Below are 22,545 nucleotides of genomic sequence, written 5' to 3'. Positions count from 1 at the left end.
AGGAAATGCACAATGAACCACAGAGGATGCATAAATTCTTTTCCTGTTCCTTCAAGCGCAGACTAACCCTGTCTTCAGCTTTCTAAACTTCCCATTGGGTCCCATTGGGACCTGGTCCCATTAGTTACCCCTCTCCATTTATCTTCTGTCTCTCCACCTACCCCTATCACCTTGGCTTAATTCCCTTAGCATATAAATATTTTCTAATCTAGCGCATACTTTATAAATCAAGACAAATAATTTGACCTTGCATTCTTTCATCTACATACAATTCTTTTTCTTCTTCAATTCACAGTAACACTTCTGAAAAGGAATATTCTATACTCATGTTCCAACTTGGTTTCTCTAGTGTACTGTAACCAAGCTCCCTGTTCTACTCTCCAAGCTTCTATCATTCTAGTTCACACTTGATCTTACAGAGTACCTTAGCTATATTAGATAGACCATTCACTAACTAAAACTTTGCTTTACACTTTCTATCGAGCTTCTACAAATCGTTTACTGCTGTTCTGTTTCAGTTTTGTTACATACTCTTACTGTACTTTTACCTCTTAAGCATGGGTTCTCCGTGTTCTATCACTAACTTCTATCTCAATAGGAATATAGTCAGTATTTTAAATTTTCTTAGTTTCTGCCTGAATCTACACATTTATTACTTCTAAAATTTCACCTGCAGCCTTCTGGATGTCCTACTGTCTCCTAGACATTTTACATACCTTTGAAATCACCCTCCTATCAAAGCAAAACTTGTTGCATCTTTGTTAATGGCACTCAACATCTTCTCAACCCAATCAAGCTCAGAGTCTTCTAGAGTCAACTAGTCTTTCCTCTCTGCCTCTTTTTCATGGCATCTCATGGACGGCCTATCATTTTGCTTTTTTGAGTCTATTTAATTTTACTCAATCTCAACCCCAAATGCCTTACCTTGAGTCTCTGTTACTTTTAAGAGGTGACAATTGCAATCATTTGCTATAAACCATATTCTGATATTATTTTTCTACATAAAGCTTTTTAGTAAGCCGGGCGTGGTGGCGCACGCCTTTAATCCCAGCACTCGGGAGGCAGAGGCAGGCGGATTTCTGAGTTCGAGGCCAGCCTGGTCTACAAAGTGAGTTCCAGGACAGCCAGGGCTATACAGAGAAACTCTGTCTCGAAAAAAAACCAAAAAAAAAAAAAAAAAAAGCTTTTTAGTCTTCTATTCCAAAAGCTATGTTTTCTATGTTGTTAGAGACACTTGAAGATGCTTGTAAAAATGCATGTTTGTATGCATGGCCAGCTGCATTACATATGCTTCCTAATGATTCTGGCCTCAGACTACACTTCTTACCAGGAAATAAAGGCCCTACAAGATTTGCCCTTCTCTACTTAGCTCTCTCTGTTATTTCCCTCTCCCTCCTATTAAGTACTTTATTATCACTGGATTATCTGCATTTATCTCAGTGTCTTTGACTTTTGTGCTTTTGCTGTTTTCTGCCTTTCTTCACTTCACCAAGTCCTAATCTTTAAGCATTTTCACTAGGTCCACCAGTAAAGCACCTTTTCTTCTAAGTGTGCACTAATTTTCAACTCCTATTAACTCCAAACTAGACTTTCTTGCAGTGGTATCCTTCAAAATATATTTGATCTTTTTCCCGAGTTCCTGGCAGATAACTATTAAGGCTGTTGGAATTTCCTGATCCATAAGCGCATCCTTTGTTCTAATGAAGTAACTCTTAGCTGGCCCCTAGATCTATAAGATGGGAGTTGCTCATCAGAAAGACGCGATCCTGATTAGGAGCTTGAAACTTTCAGCCCATACCCAAATGTGAGGGATGAAAGAGATCGAATTAATCACTAACAGCCAGTGAATGATTTAATCAGCCAACTTATGAAATTTTCATTAAAAATTATGGTGTGTGGGAGGTGGGGTAGGAGGGGAGATGGCAAGATGGCTCATTGTTTAAGAGCAAGTTTGCGGCTCCTAGCACCCCTGTGGAGGCTCACAATCATTTGTGACTTCAGTTCCAGAGGGTTCTGTCACTCTCTTCTTGCCTCCCCAGGTACTGCATGCATGTGGTGCCTATACATATGAGTGGGCAAAATACTCATAATTATAAAATAAAAATAAATTCAAAAATAACAATGTACTGGGAAAGTGACTCAGTGGACAAAACACTTGCTGCACATGGAAGGACTACAGTTCAGAACCCAGCACCCATGTGAACAGAAGTATGGGTGCTGATGTGGATGTTGAATGATTGCCAAAGATCCATGTATTAAAGAATTGGTTCCAGCTGGACATGGTGGCACACACCTTTAATCCCAGTACTCTGGAGGCAGAGACTGGAGGATCTCTTGTGAGTTTGAGGCCATCCTGGTCTACATAATGAATTCTAAGACAGCCAGAGTTACATAGTGAAACTGTATATATATATATAAATTTGGTCTCTATATAGCACTACTAGGAGCCATGAAGCCTTTAGGAGGGATGCTCTGTGTCTGATATAGTTTGTGATGGATCTTTTCTCTTCTTCTAGGGCTACTGCAGTTATGGGGAAAACAGCCTGCCACTACGAAGGCCAAATTATTTAGCAGAAAAGCTAAAAAGAAAATTATAGGTATTGGGGGTGCCTGTATCCCTGGTGGCTTGAAACCACACAAGGGTGCTTATTAAATGCTAACATTCTCTATGGTTTTCTAGGAGATCTTTAGGTCTCAGAATATGCCCTTCAAGGATCTTATTTTTTGTTCCCTGGATTCTGATGAGTACTGAACCAGATTCCACCATGATATGGGACCTTACAAGCCCAAAACAACAGGACCAAAGATCCTGGATTGAAATCTGGAAAATTGTAAGCCAAGATTAACCTGTTCTCTTTTTAAGTTGATTGCCTCACATTTTGTAGTCACAAAGAACTGAATAAAAACAACTCTCTTGGGCTGGTGAGATGGCTCAGTGGGTAAGAGCACCCGACTGCTCTTCCGAAGGTCCAGAGTTCAAATCCCAGCAACCACATGGTGGCTCACAACCATCTGTAACAAGATCTGACGCCCTCTTCTGGAGTGTCTGAGGACAGCTACAGTGTACTTACATATAATAAATAAATAAATCTTAAAAAAAAAAAAAAACAACTCTCTTACTTGCCACTTATATATCTTACAGACCTGACCCCTTAAACGTGTAGAATTCACTGCTAACTCTGGGTAACTAGTGTTAGAATTCAGTTGAATTGTAGCACATTCATTTGGTGATCACAAAGAACTGAAAAATTTATACCAGAAGGGAAAAAATGTATATTTGCCTATAGAAGTACATGCATTCTCTCAAGAAGATAAACATAAGGATAAGAAAATTTATTTTCTTTAATACTCTTCAAACCAATCAAAGGCATTTCATTTCACACTCTACTACAACCACAAACAGCAAAGGAATGAAGAGAAGTAGTTCTTTTCTTTCTTTTTTTTTTTTGGGAGGGGGTTTGTTCTGGGGTACGGGAAAGTTTCACTATGAAGCCCTGAGTGGCTTGGAATTTACTATGTAGAGCAGGCTAGCCTTGAACCCACAAAGATTTGCTTGTCTCTGTCTCTGAGTGCTGGGATTAAAGGCACATGCCATCACACTAGGCCCCTATTACTTAAACTTTAACTTACTCATCTTTGTTTTTGAGATGGGGCCATGCTATATTACCAGGCTGATTTCAACGTCCTGAACTCAAGCAGTCCTCCTAGCTCCTGACTTCTTAAGTAGCAGGGGCTATAGGCATATGCACCAGACCAACTAAAATTTTATTTTAAGCAAATGATTTAATATATCATTATATAAAGTCTCAACTGTGCTAATAAATCTAATGGTCTCTTTAATTACTACTTCATGCTCAGTCTCCTTCGCAGAAGTAACTGAACCTATAAATCAGATTTTTAAATATGTATGTGCTATGCAACTACAGAAATAATAGTTTATTTACTATAAATAGAATTATTAAATATATAAAATAATATACCCTATTGTAATTTGCTTTTATTATCAGTATATTTGGGGGATTTCTCTGTTGATAAATACAGATTTTTTCCATTCCTCTTAAATAATGCATAATACTTCTGATTAATGGATATTTAAGTCATTTAACATATTTTGTTCTGGACCTATACAGGCCTCTGCTATGGGGGTGATGTTCAGTCCTGGTGTCTGAGTGATTAAAAAAAAAATTTTATTCTGTACTATTTTGATCTTTCAAACAAGGACATAATTACCATCCTTGTAACATATGCTTGTGCCACATATAAAATGTTTTTAAGGGTATATACCAAGAAAAGGAGCTGCTGAATCAGAAGACACAAGCACCCTCCAGGATGCCACACCAATTTATGTGCCCACAAAGAGTCTAGGACAGTGCTTCTTTTCCTATCCCCTTATACCAGAAAGAATCATATCACTTAATTTTCCTAACCCAATAAGTGAAAAAACTGTATTTTTTAAAGTTCCTCTGATCATTAATGAGGATGGAAATGTTTTATTATAGGTCATTTTTATTCCTTCTTGTGAGTTTATTTAATTGTCTTATTAGGTATAGTTCTTATTATGTTTAGACTTTTTTATTTACTTTTTTAACATTTTTTTAATATGTATGGGTCTTTTGCTTGCCTATATGTAAGTACATTGCATATGCACCTGGTGCCTATGGACACCTAAAGAGGAACTGGATCCTTGGGAACTGAAGTTACAGACAGATTTCAGCTGCCATATGGATGCTAAGAATCAGACCATGGTCCTCTGTAAGAGCAACAAATGCTCTTTACTATTGCTCCAGTCCCTTGTAGGAGTTCTTTACATATTCTAAATCCTATTTGGCTAGATTTAGAATCATCTAGGATACTAGTGAGGTGCATTTATAAGAGCATTTCCAGAAGATTACCTGAAATGGGGAGACCCACTCAGAAAGTGGTACCAGATACAACTCCAGTGTTGTCCAGTGGGATGACACAGAATAAAAAGTGGAAAAGAAGAAACCCAGTGTGGAATTTTTAAAAATGCTTTGGTATATAACTTACTTGCATTTATTTTTATATAAGTCTAACATGGGGGTTTAGGTTTTGTTTTATTAAGTCTTGTGTGTTTTGTGTATTTAGGTGTTTTGACATGCATGTCTTGTGCCTGTGGAGGACAGAAAAGGACATCAGATCCCCTAGAACTGCAGTGTTGTGAGTTGCTGTGTGGGTGCTATGACTAGAGCCTAATTCCTCTCGATGAATGGCCAGCGTATTAACCATGAACCATCTCTCCAACCTCTTATGTGGGGTTTATTTTAGCCAACTTACTTTCCATTATTGTAACAAAATACCTGCAATAACAGACTTATTTTAAAAAGTTAATTTTGATTCACAGTTTCGAACATTCCATTCTGACTGACTTTTTAGTGGGTGACTATTAATTTGGATCCATCTTTACAATATTATCTTTGCTTTCAGGTATATCATCAATCTGTGTTTGCTCAGGGCTTCTGTTCTTATTCTTCAATCAGCTTCATGCATGTGATTTCTCAGTGAAATGCCTGGACAGGGGAATTTTGATCAGTTCTCTATACAAACATTATTTACTTGCTTGATGTATGTTTTAAAATTTTATTTGTCAAAATTCTGCCATGCACAATAATTTACTTTTATTATTAGATATATTATTTACATAAAACTGAAAATAAAGCAAAAAGAAAATATTAGAAACTTCTGTGTTTCCCAAATCAATACTAAACCTGGTTACCAAACTATCCAATAATACTTATCTCCTCCTTTATATTTTTTAGTTAAAGGTTTGTTTTTAGTAATTATTTTAAACCAAATTCCAAAAAAAACACCTAGTTTTAGATATAAACGGATTAACTCATTAGAGAAATTATTTAAGCCTTGAACAGCCTCTGGGCAGATCCTTAATAAAACAAAAAACCCTATGAATATCTAAAAATACATTTCCAAGACAGACTACGTAAACCTCATTTCCTGTGGGGGAAGGGAAAGAAGGCACTAAGGTTTCTCAGCTCCATGGATCCAGAAGTCAGCTAACTGCATTATCTCAGCCTGTTCCTTATGCTTGCCAATAATTACCACAAGATCTACAGAACAAAAACCCAATTACAGCACTCCATCAGCTTCTACTACATGATTCTAAAGACACTTAACTTAGACTATATAAATGACACATTTAAATGCTGAAGCTGTCAGAAACCCAAAACACTCAACTCTTAAATCTTAGATGGAAAAAGTAAGTACATTGGAAATGTAATTGAGGAAAATATGTAATAAAAAATATTAAAAATTTTAAAAAAGGATAAAAACAAAAAACAAAAAAAAGTAAGTACAAAGATGAGGAGAATGGCCAGGGCGAGAGTTAAGTGATAGTGAAGCCAAATGAATGGCTGTCCTATCAGGCCAATCTTATTTTTGTCAACATTATGCAGCTTCTATCACCTCTGGAGATCCCCAACCCCCACACACACACCCTTTCATATGTACCTGCGATCTGCAATTAACATTATAAAAGCAAGCTAATGTTGTTATAGAATATATTTAAATAATACAAAGGAGAATATTGAAGTATGAATAGAGTTTATGAAATTTGGATATTAACATTATAGAACTGTCTAATGAGGATTATTACAGTATAAGCTTGAGCCTCAGTAGTAAAACAAAACCCAAATGCTATTTCCTAGCTTCTCTTCCCTAGTCCCACCAAAAAATGATGTGAAACTCAGGATCAGAGTCTAAGACCAGAAGGTTAAGGCAGGCTGTTCTCTGACCTGTGCTCACAAAGAAGAGGGCTTTGAAGTCAGTTTTTCTGGACTCCAATCCTATTGTATCCATTTCCTCTCTCTCCATATATCTATCTATAAAATGGGATACAGTAATTCCTATCTACACAGAGCTGTTCTGAGGACTCACTCAGGACATACACAATAACTCAGAATAGTGCCTGGCACAAAGTGGTGTGTACTCAATAAATGATGCGGTTCTTATTTGTCTTTGAGAAAGATTTTAGTCATTATAAGAGAACAAAGCCAAATTATTTTTTAGACTTACTTTTATTAATTTTTCCCTATAGGATGCTTTTTTTAAAAAAAGATTTTAATGGGGCTGGAGTAATGGCTCAGCAGTTAAGAACATTGGCTGCTCTTCAGAGAACCAGTGTTCAAATCCCTGCACCCATAGGATGGCTTACAACCATGTGTAACTCCAATTTAGGAGAATTCACCACCTTCTTCTGGCCTCTATGGGTACTGCATGTATGTGGTGTGCAGACATACATGCCAGCAAACAAGCCCAAGCATGAGGCCAGCCACCCAGACAAGGCCAACTCACCACCAGCTACACCACTGAAGAAAACTGCCTCTTCCTCCCCAAACCAAAGATTTTCCTATCTACTTTTAAATTACTTTCTTCAAATGGATGCTATTACTAAATATAATATTAACCTTAGTTTTTCAGCCCCATAATTTAAGGAAAATCTACCTTCAAACTCCAATGAGATTTTGTATGAACACCATACATAAGTGTATCTAAATGAGATAAGTAATTTAAAGAAACAAAAAACTTCTGAAAGTTTCCAAAATAACTCTTCCCTTACCACTTTTACCTAATAAGGGGGAATGTACATACAGAAAAATCTTATAAACCTCCATTTGAGACAGTATTTTTGCTTTTGTTTTGCTTTCACTGTTTGTTTTTGAAATAAGCATCTCTATACAGCCCAGGCTAACCTCAAACTTTCCGTTCCTCCAGCTCAGTCTCCATCACTAGAATGCTATACCACCTCCACAGCCTGGAAGACAAGTACTTTTCTAGACTTAAGTTTATTAATCATTAATTCCTGAAGAGCTTAGTTTTCTGCTAGAAACAGATACAAAACAATAGATTTGTAAAGGCAACGATCTATTTGAGGAAGAAAGGATGGACAGTAACAAGAATGATTCAGGAAAAGAGGCCCAGACACAAACACTGAAGCCACAACTATGGGCATTTTAGAGCTCCTCTCTGGCTCCTGAAACTGTGTCTTTGGAATTACCCTTTTGCAGTGGAAACTTTTAGTTTCATTGGAAAGTCAATTTTGTCACATGATGTTTTGCTGGGGCACACAGGTGAAAGAAAGGATGTCTTACTAAAGCAGACACAGGAAAAAATGTTTCCTGAAGCAGACTCAGGTGAAAGGATGTTTGGATATAGCAAACACGTAAAAGGACACTTGATGAAGGAGTATAAATATGACCCCACAGACAGTGGGAGATGAGCACTGAACATTGATTTAGTTTGCTCTGCCTTCCTATTCTTCGTTAAAGACACGCATGTATTGGTTCTCCTTACATAGCGTTGTTGAGCTCAACTTGTGGTAAGGATACCATTGAGAGAAACTTGCCACAGAATTGCTCATGAGATTCCTGCGGCAGCTTGCTGCTTCCTCAGCTTTGCCTCAGGCCAGTTGGCTAGCCTTGCAGTTTCCTCAGGATTGAACTACAGTTGCTGGTTCATGCCTGGTGTCTGTTTGCTGAAAAGACTGGACTATAGCTGCTGAGTTGTATTTGGTGTTTGCTAAGGGACTGAACTGCCAAAGAAGACTGAGCTCGGCCCCCAACCCCAAAGAACTACTGCTGAACAGGTCCACTCCCCCCCCATCCTAATAACTTTTCTCTTCTACTATGTCTGCTGGGTGGTGGGCTAAAGGAGAGGTTGAACCCTATTAAAAGTAGGTTGTGCCGGGCGTGGTGGTGGCACATGCCTTTAATCCCAGCCCTTGGGAGGCAGAGGCAGAGGCAGGAGGATTTCTGAGTTTGAGGCCAGCCTGGTCTACAGAGTGAGTTCCAGGACAGCCAGGGCTACACAGAGAAACCCTGTCTCAAAAAACCAAAAAACCAAAAAAAAAAAAAAAAAAAAAAAAAAAAAAAGTAGGTTGCAAAAAATGTATGTCTACACCCTTTATTCCTTACTGCATCCTCACCTCTTCTTTCCTAATGAACTCTTCCCCTCAGCAGAAAAATAGAAAAATATTCTGAAGATACTTCTAAATAAGCCAGAAATTTTCTCTCTCCTAAACTCTCCTCTAATTTCTTTCATCTCTTTTCTTTTGAGAAAAAAAGGGGCTCTTTCCTAGCTCTTTCTTCAGCACTAACTTCTAATTCTGTGACTGTGACCACCTATGTCACAGTATCAGCACACAAGCAGACAGTGTCCTAACTCCTATGTCACTTGCCTTCTACCCTTGCTTCCCCTGACCTCCCCAGGAGATCTGAGTTAACAGTGACCACTTCCTTCCTCTTTTGTTTAAAGTCTGTGGTGCCACACTCATCTGGAATGACAGCAGAATTCACACAAAAAGTGGGGGGTCATATACTCTAATGGATATCCCAAAATTAATATGCTGAAACTTATTCACCACTGAATGGTACGGTATTAAGATGTAAAACATCAGGAAGTTATTAAGTTATAAAGATAAAACCTTCACAAATAGAATGGCTTATATAAAAAAGGTACTTATATATTCTTTATCCCTTTTGTCCCTCCACTATGACAAAGTGACAAAAACACAGTCTTTGTCACTTCTACTGTGTGGCAATAACCCAAATCTATTGGGACCTTGTGTAGACTTCTCAGAGTCAAAAACTGTAAGAAATAAATGTCTGTTATATATACATGACCTAGTCTGAGATCTTTTGTTAGAGTATCAGAAATGGAGTAAGAAAATATTCTTGCCCATATGGAGCACACACTGTACTCGAGAACAAGGCAGAAGGATCTGGAGACTGAGGTCAGCCTGGGCCACACAGAAAGACAGAGTTCCCTTCCCCACAACAAGCACTCATGATTAAATAGGTTTGGTATTAAAGTTAAGCAAGTTAATTACTATAAAGCTTTTCAGATCTTTTAAAAATTTATTTATTATTTGTGTGTATGTGTACGTCTGCCAGAGTTTATCTATCCCACATAAAGGTAGGTGCCCCAAGGCAAGAGGGCTTCAGATTCCCCGGAATGAAAGCTACAGGAAGTGTGAGCTGCCTGATGTGGGTTCTAATAGAACCTCAGTCCTCTAAAAGCACTGCAAGAGCCATATCTCCAGACCCCAATTTTTTTCTTTTTATTAATCATTTTATTTGTTTACATTTCAAATGCTATCTCCCTTCCCAGTCTCCCCTCCACCTCATACTCCTCCCCTTTGCCTCTAAGAGGGTGCTCCCCCATCCACCCACTCACTCTTACCTCACCCCCATAGGATCCCCCTTCTCTGGGACATCAAGCCTCCACAGGACCAAATGCCTCCTCTCCCACTGGTGCCAGATGAGGCAGTCCTCTGCTACATATGAAGTGGGAGCCACGGACTGGCCCATGTATCCTCTTGTTTGGTGGTTTAGTCACTGGGAGCTCGGAGGGGTCTGGTTAATTGTTTGCATATAAATCTGTGCATACATGCCTAGTGCCCACTCAGGTTGAAAGTGGCACTGGATCCCATGGAGCTGGAGTTATGGATAGTTATGAGTTGCCATGTAGGTGCTGGGAATCAGACCTTTAATATACTAATGTACACTTGAGTCTACAAGATAGGATTCTACAGTGATTTCCCAAATGTCTCACACAATAAAACTTCTCCATTTGAAAGAACTATTTTATATTATAAATGAGCCAGTGGATACCTCCCTTGGCGTTCTTAGTTTTTATTTGTTTTTAGATTTATTTTAGTCATACAAGTGCTTTGCCTTTATGTTTGTCTGTGAACCACATGCATATGTGGTACCTAAGAAGTGATGAGCTTCCACGTAGGTAGTGGGAATCATACCGGTGTCCTTTGAAAGAACAAGTGCTCTTAACTACTAAGCCAACTCTCCAGCACCTTCCTTTTAGTTTTATTTGGAGGCTTTCTTTCTCTGTTTGCCTCCAAATACACAATTCACCACTCTTATCTCCTGCCTCAGTCACCTATAGCTCTCCACATGTTTCATCCTGTAAGTCCTATATAGGTAACTGTATTCCTATCAGCTTGGCTTCAACATGGCCTTAGAATCAACAAGTAATGCTACGATTACCTAAACTCTTAAATCTTACTTCTGGATTTATTAAATAAGAAGAGTAACAATTCATGAGGAGTAAGTGGTGTGACATACAAAAAGTGTCTGCCTTAGTGACTGACACAGTTAAGTGAAAGGCCAATAAGCAATCACTATTAATTTCTATCTCTAGCCTGGATGTTTTTTGCTAGTCAGCATGTGTATCTATCTTCCCAAGGTAGATCTATCATGTAAGTCTCAAAATCAGAATGCTTGCATTCTACCATCTATGTTGGCCCTAGTGACTCTGTCATGGTAACAGCATACTCACACATGCCCAAGCCTGGAACAATGAAGCCAGGGTCTATATCCATCCTTATTAATCCTCTATCCTAAGCCCTTTGTCCCCAGTTCATGACCTAATTGTAACATTACCTAAGTTCCCTCCCATGCACTTTTAAATGCCCCCTTCTGAAGAGTACATTTTATCATATTACTTGTCTACTTAATTTTTTCAATATTTGTTCATGTATTTTTTCTTGGTAATTCAATCTCTTAATAAAGCACACCTCCTTTTGATCTGGCTCTTTTAGTGACATTTGTCATGATAGCCCAACATTGAAATACAGTCCCTATTCCAAACAGAAGTGTGTGTATTTCTAAGAACTGCTATAGCATCTTATCTTTACACATTCTATTCTTCTGTGTATAGTGCATTCAATCAGTTCTACTCACACCCATTTTATTGCTGGCTATTTCCATCTGGTCTTTTTCATGAATTTGGATGAATATTATTTCACTCATAAACTTTAATCCTTGTATCATGTGTAAAATTCAGTCTATAAATTTAAATATTCATTCTTGAACTATCTAAACTAAGAAATACACTTTATTAAATATGCTTAGGCAAAATTATCAATCCCAGAATTATTTTAGTAATGAGAAAGTCTACAATAGTAATGATATTAACATTTCTTTACTAATATCTACTACATATTTATCATATTGCTGCACTGAAAAGCTACAAAAATGAGCAAGAAAAACTCCGAATCTCAGTTTAGTAGAGAAAGCTGAGTCTTAAACAAAACCTTTAATATAATACCACAAAGCTATGTATATGGCCAGGCATAGTGACACACACCTTTAATTGCAGAACTCAAGAGCAGTCTCTGTGACTTCAGGGCCAGCCTGGTTGACATAGAGTTCTATGTCAACCAGGGTGGCATAGTGAGACACCACTTAAAAAAAAAAAAGGTATATGTACAAAATTTCTATGAGGACAGAGAGTAAGAAATAGGTGATTATTTGAAAATATATAACTAAAACAAACTCTTCTTATTTTTGATATGTGGGGGAACATGTGCCTTTGCCTCCTAAGTGCTGGGATAACAGGCATGTGCCACCATCCCCAGATAATACATGAAAATCTTACATTATAAAAATTAATATTTCATATATTTAATATATGTTACTCTACTCGTTTGCTCACTTACAAATTAGAAAACTTGTACAGTTGCATAAGGCAGCCTTTGCTATGTATGCCGTAACTACTTTAAAAAGGCAGTTTAGAGCTACAGCTTTGGCTTGGATTTAGGAGCACTGACTGCTCTTCCAAAGGATTGAGACTCAATTCCCAGCACCCACATGGTGTGGTGAGTCACAACCCTTCGTAACTCCAGTTCCAAGGGCTCTGACACCATCTTCTGGCTTGTGTGGGTATTATACACATGTGGTGTGCACATACATATATGCAGGATAAACACCTGCATTTGTAAAATCATAAAATAAACTATTGGGGAGCCTATCACATTTAGGTGCTGAAAATTGGGGAACAGGGAGCTTAGGATGCAGGATAAATAAGGAAGGATATAGACCCTGGCTTCATTTTTCCAGTTTTGGGCATGTGCAAGTATGCTTTGAGGCTGGCAAGATGGCTCATAGGCTAAGGGTATTTGCTGCTCTTCCAGAGAACCAGAGATTGGTTCCTAACACCCATGTGGGCAGCTCACAAGGCATGTAATTCCATTTCCAGGGGATCAGCTCTCCTCTCTTGACCTTTGGCACCTGCACATACATGGCATACACCTCACACAGAGACACACACATAGAGACACACACATACACATAAAAATTCATCTTTTTAAAAAAAAAGTCTAATTCTCTCTCAGATAGAACAGTCGAACTGTCATCATGTACCAACTCTGATAAAACCATCTCTTTCTAATCTCTCTAAGCCTTAGATTTATACGACTTATTAAGACTTATACTTTGCCTGCTGTAAAACAGCTTATATAATTTTATTTATTTTAAAGATTTTTTATGTGTATGTTTCTTCATGAGTTTATGCATACTCTGTGAACCTGTGGAAACAAAAAAAGGGTCAGATCCTCTAGAACTGGATTACATGTGAGTGCTGGCCACCCAACTCAGGTTCTTTGCAAGAGCAGTTAAGAGTTTTGAACCGCTGAGCCATCTCTCCAGCCTCAGCTTATACAATTTTCAATATAACTGTTCTTGTAGGAAATTATAAAAATCTTGAAATAATAAAAAATGTCTATAACTGGAAAAATAGATGTCTATATGCTTTCCTAACTATGCCTGTTCTGGGTCATGACTGTATCTGTATAGCTAAAAAAAAAAAAAAAAAAAAAAAAAAAGCCAGACTTAAGGTTCCATTGTACCTAGTTCCATAATCATAGCAAGATTTAAAAAAAAAAAACACACACACAAACTAAGGCTTAGTAAATGAGTTAAATGAACTGTAAATGGATAAATCATCCAGTCACAGATGAATGAATATCAAGGGACAATAGGGAAAAATAATCATAGGTAAGAAAGATTAATAGTATTGAAGGACTTGAAAGTACAATCTAATTATGACTCATATCATAAATGTCATGTCTTAAGTTCCCATGGTCATGTAAATTTCCCACGGAAATTTAATCCGTCTTACTATAATATTAAGGATCTCCTAGAACCAAGTATCTACACCCCCAGATTTCCTAAGAAGTCCCACTTAGCATGTGTAATGCCTTGGATCTGAGCTCCAAGGTGGAGGGTGGGGAGAATCCAAATATCAGAGTTAAATTTGATGGCCAAGTATCAGTATCTAGAATTTCTGGTGCACATATTGAGTAGAGAAATACCTCCCCATTACTAACTGACTACATCACTATGAGTCACCTGAAAACAAGATTTTCTCCCCTTGTTTAAAGACAAGACAATCTTATTATACCAAGCAACAAAAGATAAGGCACAAGTTTAGACATCTTTCCTTTCAAGAAAATACTTCATAGAACTTGAAGAAAAGCATGTTATTCTCCTGAAGAGTTTTACTGTCACTACTGTTATTTATATTTTTAAGTTTTGGACCCTCAAAAATATTCAGAGGGTGCATCTCTGCCCTTTGCAATGTGCAAAATAAACATTTGCTCTAAGAAAAAGATACCCTACCTATCTTCCTATAGGGTAATGTTAGGGATACTTACTTTCTAGTTACACCTTTCTGTATTATGGACCATTTAGCTGAGTAGCACAATCTGGTCCCAAAGTATTTTAAATAACAAAATATGAATTTGTTACAAAATAAACCAAAAATATTCTTATAGCTTAAACTTGGTCTTCTGTTTCTGGTAGCCAATTTTTTCTAGACAATTCAGTTGCTGATTTGAAGACATCAGGCGATCCCATCATCTTCCTTATCAGCATCTTCTAAAGATGGAACATTTCTAGCAACATTCGATATATACTAAGTCCCAGCCGCAGTCCTTCAACATAGGGCATATACTCCCCAATTTACCACAGTCCAGTCCCTATTTTCTAAGCTTCACTAATTTAGGTCATCTGCCTAAGCTCACAATCCTATTTAAATTCATGACCTCCTGTGTTATACTGAAATCTAAGCCTGGTCTAGAATCCAGGTAGTTATTTGAATGCATAACAAATGTCCAGTCCTTTACTACCAAAGATATAGTACACAGTTTTTACTGTAACATAAAGTCTCCTGAAGCTACTCAAGATATAAGATATTCTGACCTTCATCCTTGGGGTCAGAATCTGGAAACCATTTAACACTAAAACAAAGAGCTAGGCAATTTTCCACTGATCAAATTCTATGAGCTCACATGAAGCAATATTTATAAAATAACTCCAATATTCTGATAGTAATAAAAAGTCCAAGAAACTTTTAGATTTATTACATATAAGTGGCAAGGGAAGGACAGGGATATAGCTCAGTGATAGATCGTATGCACAAGGTCCTGGGGTTGACTCCAGGTTCCATTTAAAAATGATGAAGTGATAGGAAATATGCATACAAAACTACAACACCAGCCAGGTTTGGTGGCGTAGGCCTATAATCTTAGCTACTTAGGATGCTTGAGGCAGGAAGTCACAAACCCAAGATCTACCTGGTCTATGAGCAAGTTCAAGACTTTGCCTGGGAAACTTAAGAGAAAAACACTGTCTCAAAATAAAATCTAAGAGGCTGGAGAGATGGCACAGTGGGCAAAGTAACTGTGCAAGCTTGAGGAGCTGCGGATCCCCAATTCCCACATAAAATATAAAAGAAAATATCAAGGCCGCACAGGCCTATAATCCTGCACTGGGAGTCAGGAATACCTGAGGGGCTTGATAGCCAGACAGTATAGCCAATCAGTGGGCTGCAAGCTCAGTTAGAGACACTGCTTAAAAGAAATAAGGTAGAAAGTGATAAAAGGACAATACCTAGCATGGGTCTCTAGGCCTCATGTGTGGGTTTCATCCCCAGCAGTCCACCAAAAACTATGTCAGTATAGAAACAAAATGAATGAAGTCAGAATCCTAATCTATATCAAATATTCTAAGTTACATATTCAAAATAAGACAAATTACTTATACATGGTAAAATATGGTATCAATGTTTACAAATGAATATAACTCAGTTGTAGAGATGAGGGGATAAGAGTGGGGGTATGAGTCAGCTATGGAAAAAAAGAGCATGTAAAAAAGAGTATAAGCCTTATACTTGCTAATGCAGTCTTCCTTAAAGTACCTCGAATCAACTGGAACAGACTAATTTGGCAGCCAAGTTTCTGCTTTCGTCAGATATGCATTCTGAACAAGCTCATCACCAGAAGTTCAAAATCATTCCCATGTCCATAAAGTTTTTCTAAAAGACTTTTCATGTTTGTTTAAACTCTTAATGTTTGTTTAAAATTGTCTTAATTTTTTTAACCCTACAAATTAAAAGGCCACAAAATGGTGTTTAGACAGGAATATACTAAGGATAGCTTTTTTATCAATAAAGCTCTTGATTTAATTTTGAAGGTTATATACCATTCAAGAATTTGATAAGAAAGTATCACAGTTCACAGACATTTTCAGTTGCACCATGTCTAACTTTATAGTCAATATCACTTTCTTTAACTTTAGTATTCAAACCACAGAATAAGTGTTAATCACTTATAGAGTGAAGAAAATTATGGATAATGTAGGCAGAGCAAGTCAACTGGAGAGGATTGCAGCATAGAAGGAAGGATTGCAGCCCCTAAAGGAGATAGGAACTCTACAGGAAGACCAACAGAATCAACTAACCTGGACCCTTGGGGCTCTCAGAGACTGAACCACCAACCAAAGATCAAACACAGGCTGGACCTAGGCCTCCCCTCACATATGTAGCAGATGTTCAGCTTGGTTTTCATGTGGGTCCCAAACAACTGGAGTGGGGCTATCCCAAAAGCTGTTGCCTGTGTGTGATTTGTTCTAGCTGGGCTGCCTTGTCTGGCCTCAGTGGGAGAGGAAACACCTAGCCTCACAGAGACTTGAAGCACCAGGGTGAGGAGATACCCAGCGGCGTCTCCACCAACTCAGAGTAGTATTGTGGGAGAAACTGACTGGGATGGGGTCAGTGATTGGGATATAAAGTGAATACGTTTAAAAAAAAAAGTCATTAAATGAATTTTAGTGTCAAATTAGGAAAAATTTTTTGAAGAATTTTTCAAATGGTCCTAAGATATTTCTACCATTTTGAATTGTATATTTATGCAAAATGGTATTCTTGACATTGGTGACTCTAAAATCAAAACGTTGATTAATTTTGAGAAATGTTGAAGATGTTATGTCCTTATGTAAAAATAAATGAGCATGGACATTTTATTAGAATGAAAAAAAAAGTATCAGAGTTCATAGACATTTTCAGTTGCACCATACCTACTAGACTTCCTTTATAGTCAATAGCACTTTCTTTAAGTTTAGTTTTAAAACCACAGAATAAGTATAAAATGCTTATAGAGTGGAGAAAATTACAGATTGTGTAGACAGATCAAATCAACTGAAGCTGAAGACAGTGGCTCCTCCTATAATTCCAGCACTAGTGAGGCAGGGCAACCACAGGGAATCAAGGCCATCTTGAGCTACAGTATAATCTCTAGGACAATGTGGGCTGCAGTGTGAGACCATCTCTATACAAATACCCCAGAGGAAGTAGAAAAAAAGGGGAAGCTTTTTGTATGCTCTTTTATGTGAAGAAATAGGTTTTCTTATTTTCTTACGGGTTTAATGTGTAAAAACATGTAGTTAAACCAAAATTGAACGAAAGACTTCTTTCTGGGTCATATATGAATTCATTCAGTTCCTTTGGAAATGCCTTTTCTAAGATTTTTATTCAATTTCAACTGCCAACTGTTTGTAATGGCTGAATTTAGATTGCCCATCTTTCTCACCTATTATTTCCTTGCACAAAGATATATTTTTTATTTTATTTTTTTACTTTATTCCCCCCATCCACCCTCTGACTGTTCCATACCTCCTCCCCACTCCCCACCCTACCTGACCTCTAAACTCCCTAGGCCCTCCAGTCTCTTGAGTGTTAGGTGCATCATCTCTGAATGAACACAGGCACAAAGATATGTATTTGAACCCATGAATACATCCAGAGTCTTTAGATTCTTTATATTAGAGAATATCTGACTATTTCTGTTCTATTTTACCACAAGATTTCTTTTTTCAATTATTAAAATACAAACATATTGAGTCTATAATTTGATTATACAAACTATGATTTGCAGTGATCTTATCAATGAAATGTCAATAAATTACTATGCTTTGAATCAGGGCCTGTTAAACGGATAAACTCAGAAGACAGTTGCATGAGTCATTCCATCTAGCACTTCAGGTTGTTACACAACTATACCCAATGGATTTTGCCGAACAGATGAGCAACTAGAGATTCTCTAATTTCAAAGAACAAAACTTTTTTTTAGTGTAAATTTTTAATGATACTAACTACACTACTTACTATACTAATCAGGCTTCCTACAAATACAAAAATTTTAAGACAAAAAAGTTAAAGAGAAACTAGACTCTCAAATAAGCTGAGTTATATTTTAAAAAGCAAATATCCTACCCAGAAATTTGTTATAATAGAAAGATTAATAATTAGTTAACAATGAAAAACTAAGTCATTATTATGACTAATACTTCATAAGTAAGTACATGCTTATTCATATCAGGTACATTACTAAAACATTTTTTTATTTAATTCTCACAATACTTCTGCAAAAGAAGTACTATCATTACCCTCAAGTAGCCTGTTCAAGATAGTAGATTATAAAGCAAGATTCAGACTCAGGGCAACAGTTTCCAGACCCCATATCTAAACACTATACTACATTAATGAAGTATTTCTGAAAAGCTAAAGAGATAAATGGAAACACGTTTAGAGATGTTCTATTCTCCTATGGCCAGTATTAGAATTGGCAGTTAAAATTTTTATTCTAAATGAGGAACACCTTCTCAAACCCCAAAACATCATCATTAAATGATTAATTTTAAAAGCTACGGTTTTAATAGGCAAATATAGAAGATAAATCAAGCCAAGCAAGGTAGTTTCTATTGGTAATCCCAGCACATGAGATGCTGAGGCAGAGCACCATGGGTTCAAAGCCAGTCTGTACTACGGAGTAAATTCTAGGACAACCTGGGCTACAGAATCAGCTTGGTCTTCAAAACTGGAAACAAACAACATTAATTAAAATTTTGTATTATTAAGATGCTAACTTATAGTTTATTCTAATTCCTGCCTAAGAAAAGAATATATTTTAAAAAGATTCTTTAAAAAAACTGTAGTGTGTGTGTCTGTGTGTGTGTGTTTGTTTTCTACCTGAATACATATCTATGCCCACATGCATACGGTGTTCTTGGAAGGCAGAATAGGGCATAGGATGCCTGGGACTGGAGTTACAGACAGTTGTGAGTCACCTTGTGGGGATTGAACCCTGGTCCTCTGGAAGTGCAGTCAATGCTCTTAACCACTGAGCCATCACTCCAGCCCAGAAAATAATGTGTTAGTTGAAGAAAAAGCACTCCAAAATTCTTGATTTTTTTCTTGTTTTTTTTATTTTAATTTTTTATTAGAAGTGCAAGGGAGTGGCTATAAGATGGATTCCCTGGTACTGGAGTTACAGATGATGGTGAACAGCTCAACATGAGTGCTGAGAACCTAATTCAAGTCCTCTGAATAGCACTATGTGCTCTCAACTGCTGAACCATCTTTCCAGCCACTTTAATGGTTCTTCATGTTTCTGAAGCAACAATGGAATTATTATTTCAATAAGTTTCATGGAGATATCTTCTTTTAACTTCAACAAACATAATATCATGTTATCCTATATATCTGCAGCATTAAAAATCGTACTACCATGAGTTTTCTCATTTTCTCTAAGTGACAAAGACAAGAGGGAGAAGTGAGAGGAAGGATAATAAACACCCACACATGCTTTCCAAAGATAGAAGCTTTGGTACCTGTGGCTACTGTGTCTTAGATGCTAGCATCTTTTGATGATCACCTGGTAGAAGAAAAACTGGTTTCTAATTGTGAAAGCAGCTGGCAGAGAGTAAAACCTAAAAGTCTACGCACATATTTGTGTACACAATGTACACACACATGCACAGACATTTGCTAACTGCAGGCATTTCACTCCTTTATCTTTCTTTGTCTTTTCCGCATTCCCCAGTCTTCTTTCCTACATCCACACCTAGTTTGTGCCTCTCCTACTCAGTATGTACAGGTTTTGATCACACATGTCTGTACTGGACTTGTAAATTCCAGTGATCTCTTATATCATCTCACAATCTATGAGAAGTCTCTTCTATAAGAAACCTCTGCTGGGCTGGGTGTGGCAGCACATGCCTTTAATCCTAGTGCCTGGAGGCAAAGGCAGGTGGATCTCTATAAATTTCAGACCAGCCTGGTCTACATAGTGAGTTCCAGGACAGACGGAACTATGTAATGAGACCATATCTCAAAAAGAAAGTAAGAAAAGAAGGAAAAGGGAAAAGGAAAGGAAAGGAAAGGAGGAAAAAAAAAGAAAGAAAGAAATGAAACCGCTGCTTGAACCACGTTTCTAGGCATCAGTAGACACTAAGCAGGGCAGAGGTAAACCTAAATGATTAAAGCTGTTGTAAATGGTGCTGGACAGATGGCTCAGAGGTTAAAAGCACTTAATGTCCTTCCAGAGGACACAGGTTCAATTCCCAGTACCCACACAGCAGCTCAAAATCATCTATAACTCCAGTGCCAGGGATCACCCTCTTCTAGCCTCCACAGGTATAAGGCACATGCATGATACAGAAACATACAGGCAAAACACTCATACAGATCAAATAAAAAATTTAAATAAAAAATTTTAAGATAAAAAAATAATGAATAAAAGTGGAAGAAACCAAATACTACCTAAACTCAGAAACCATTTCTAACATGGAGAAGGTAATCTGGTCTAGTAGTTTCTCTCTGTGGCAACGAAAATCTAAATCCCATTCTGCCACTTCAGCTGATTATATTACTATTCTTGACATCTTTCTGCATATCAGTTTTTATCTGTAAAATGGGAACAGTAGTAATACAATGCTCCATGGAATGCCTGTTTGTGATGTTTGTTTAAACCCAGTGTCTACTGCACAGCAAACACCTACAAATGACTGCTATTATGAAGACTTTTTATTTCCCTTTTGATTCTAGTGCTAGGGGTCGACCTTTGTGTATTCTAGCCAAGTCCCTACCACTCAGCTATATTCCTAGCTCAACAGTTATATTTCAGGACTTTTTGCTCATAATTATAAAATTTTAACCATCACTTTAAGCAAAACATAGTACCATGCACTAGTAATTCCAGTACTTGGGAGCTAGAGAAGGAGATCAGAAACTCAAGGCCAGTCTCAGCTATATATCAAGTTCAATGCTAGAGTTAGCTAAATAAGTAAATTAAAAACAATGGCACTTTAAGGGAATGCCAGGAGCATATATATATATATATATATATATATATATATATATATATACCAAATTCAAGGTAAAAGGCAAGGCTACAAATGTTAAATGAGCAAGAAATTATCTTTATTTCTCCACCCCCATTTTGTACAGGTTGCATGGCACTAAGCACCAGCTGATAGCACACATAATACTATTTCTAGTCTTCTGGCTTAATTTCATGCTTCCCTCCTCCTGCTAATCATTCTTAATCCTTTGCTTGCTGATTAGTTCCCACTCTTTTATAAATATAGTTTTCTCATTTAAGGTTCAACTAAGAAGTACCTGCTCCTGACCTCTTTCCATCTTCAACATTATATATTTGCAATTACTACATTGTAATATAATTAATTATTTAACATGAGTCCCTCTACTCATATTCTGTTTCCTGAGGTCAAGGACGAACTAACTGTTGATCACCAGAAGCTGCAAAAATGAGCAGGCAGATACCCTGACTCACATAAATGCAGGACATCAAAAGGTGCTAGTTTTTTTTTTTTCTTAAACTTGAATCAAGCAGTTTTATAAATATAGGTTATGACATAGCACTGCTGTCCCACCCAATAAGTGAAATATTTCTCCAAAACTCTCAAGGTGTCTAAGAAGCTTATCAATACCTTTCAGAGCCAAGAGCATTTCACCAGAATTTTCCTGGACAAACAGAAAAGTGAGGGGCACTGTGATTTGTATCTGTGCTTCAAGGGCAATTGGTAATAGTATCTAAAGATGGTTTAGTACTGAGAACCTGAGAAAAACACTAGCTGGGATTATCTAAAAAAACAAAACAAAAAACAAAAAAACAAACCAAAAATAGCTATTATATATTTGCTAAATAACAAAAGTTTTTAAGTCTTTCTCATGTAAGCCCAACCTCTCGCATATTTCAGGTTGAGTATAAAGTTTTATCAGTAATCATCTTTTCTTTTATTGGAAACTGTTTCCTGTTTCCCTATTATGTCTAGATTATTGAGTAGATATTAAATAAATTTAGAAACATGAAGCCGGTAAGATGGCTCAGCTGGTAAAGGCCTTTACTGTCAAGCTTGCTACCTACATTTGGTCCTTGGAACCTATACGGTGAAAGGAAAAAACCAACCTCCATAAACTATCCTGTAACTTCCACATCCATGGCAATGCCTTACCTCCATAACTAACTAACTAACTAACTAACTGTAAAAATCATACAATCTGAAATATCTACAAATTGGACACACTTCTTGTCAGCAGGCATTTAGTGAAAGTGTAGTAGAGTCCTGAGGTTCTGGA

General features: G+C 37.2%; 1 protein-coding gene and 1 non-coding gene across 5 annotated transcripts in view; one reads left to right on the top strand and one right to left on the bottom strand.

The window, feature by feature from the left end:
* Ssh2 (slingshot protein phosphatase 2) overlaps window positions 1–22,545 on the bottom strand; it is a 244,064-nt gene that overhangs the window by 211,118 nt on the left and 10,401 nt on the right. The window lies entirely within an intron of this gene.
* Gm24989 lies at window positions 4,088–4,175 on the top strand. Its single transcript, XR_003949946.1, has one exon. It is a non-coding gene; the product is annotated as a small nucleolar RNA SNORD86 (small nucleolar RNA).

Source organism: Mus musculus, chromosome 11 (assembly GCF_000001635.26).
Source record: "Mus musculus strain C57BL/6J chromosome 11, GRCm38.p6 C57BL/6J".
Taxonomy (NCBI): Eukaryota; Metazoa; Chordata; class Mammalia; order Rodentia; family Muridae; genus Mus; species Mus musculus.
Note: the sequence above shows the minus strand (reverse complement) of the source record. Positions and strands in the feature narration are given on the sequence as shown.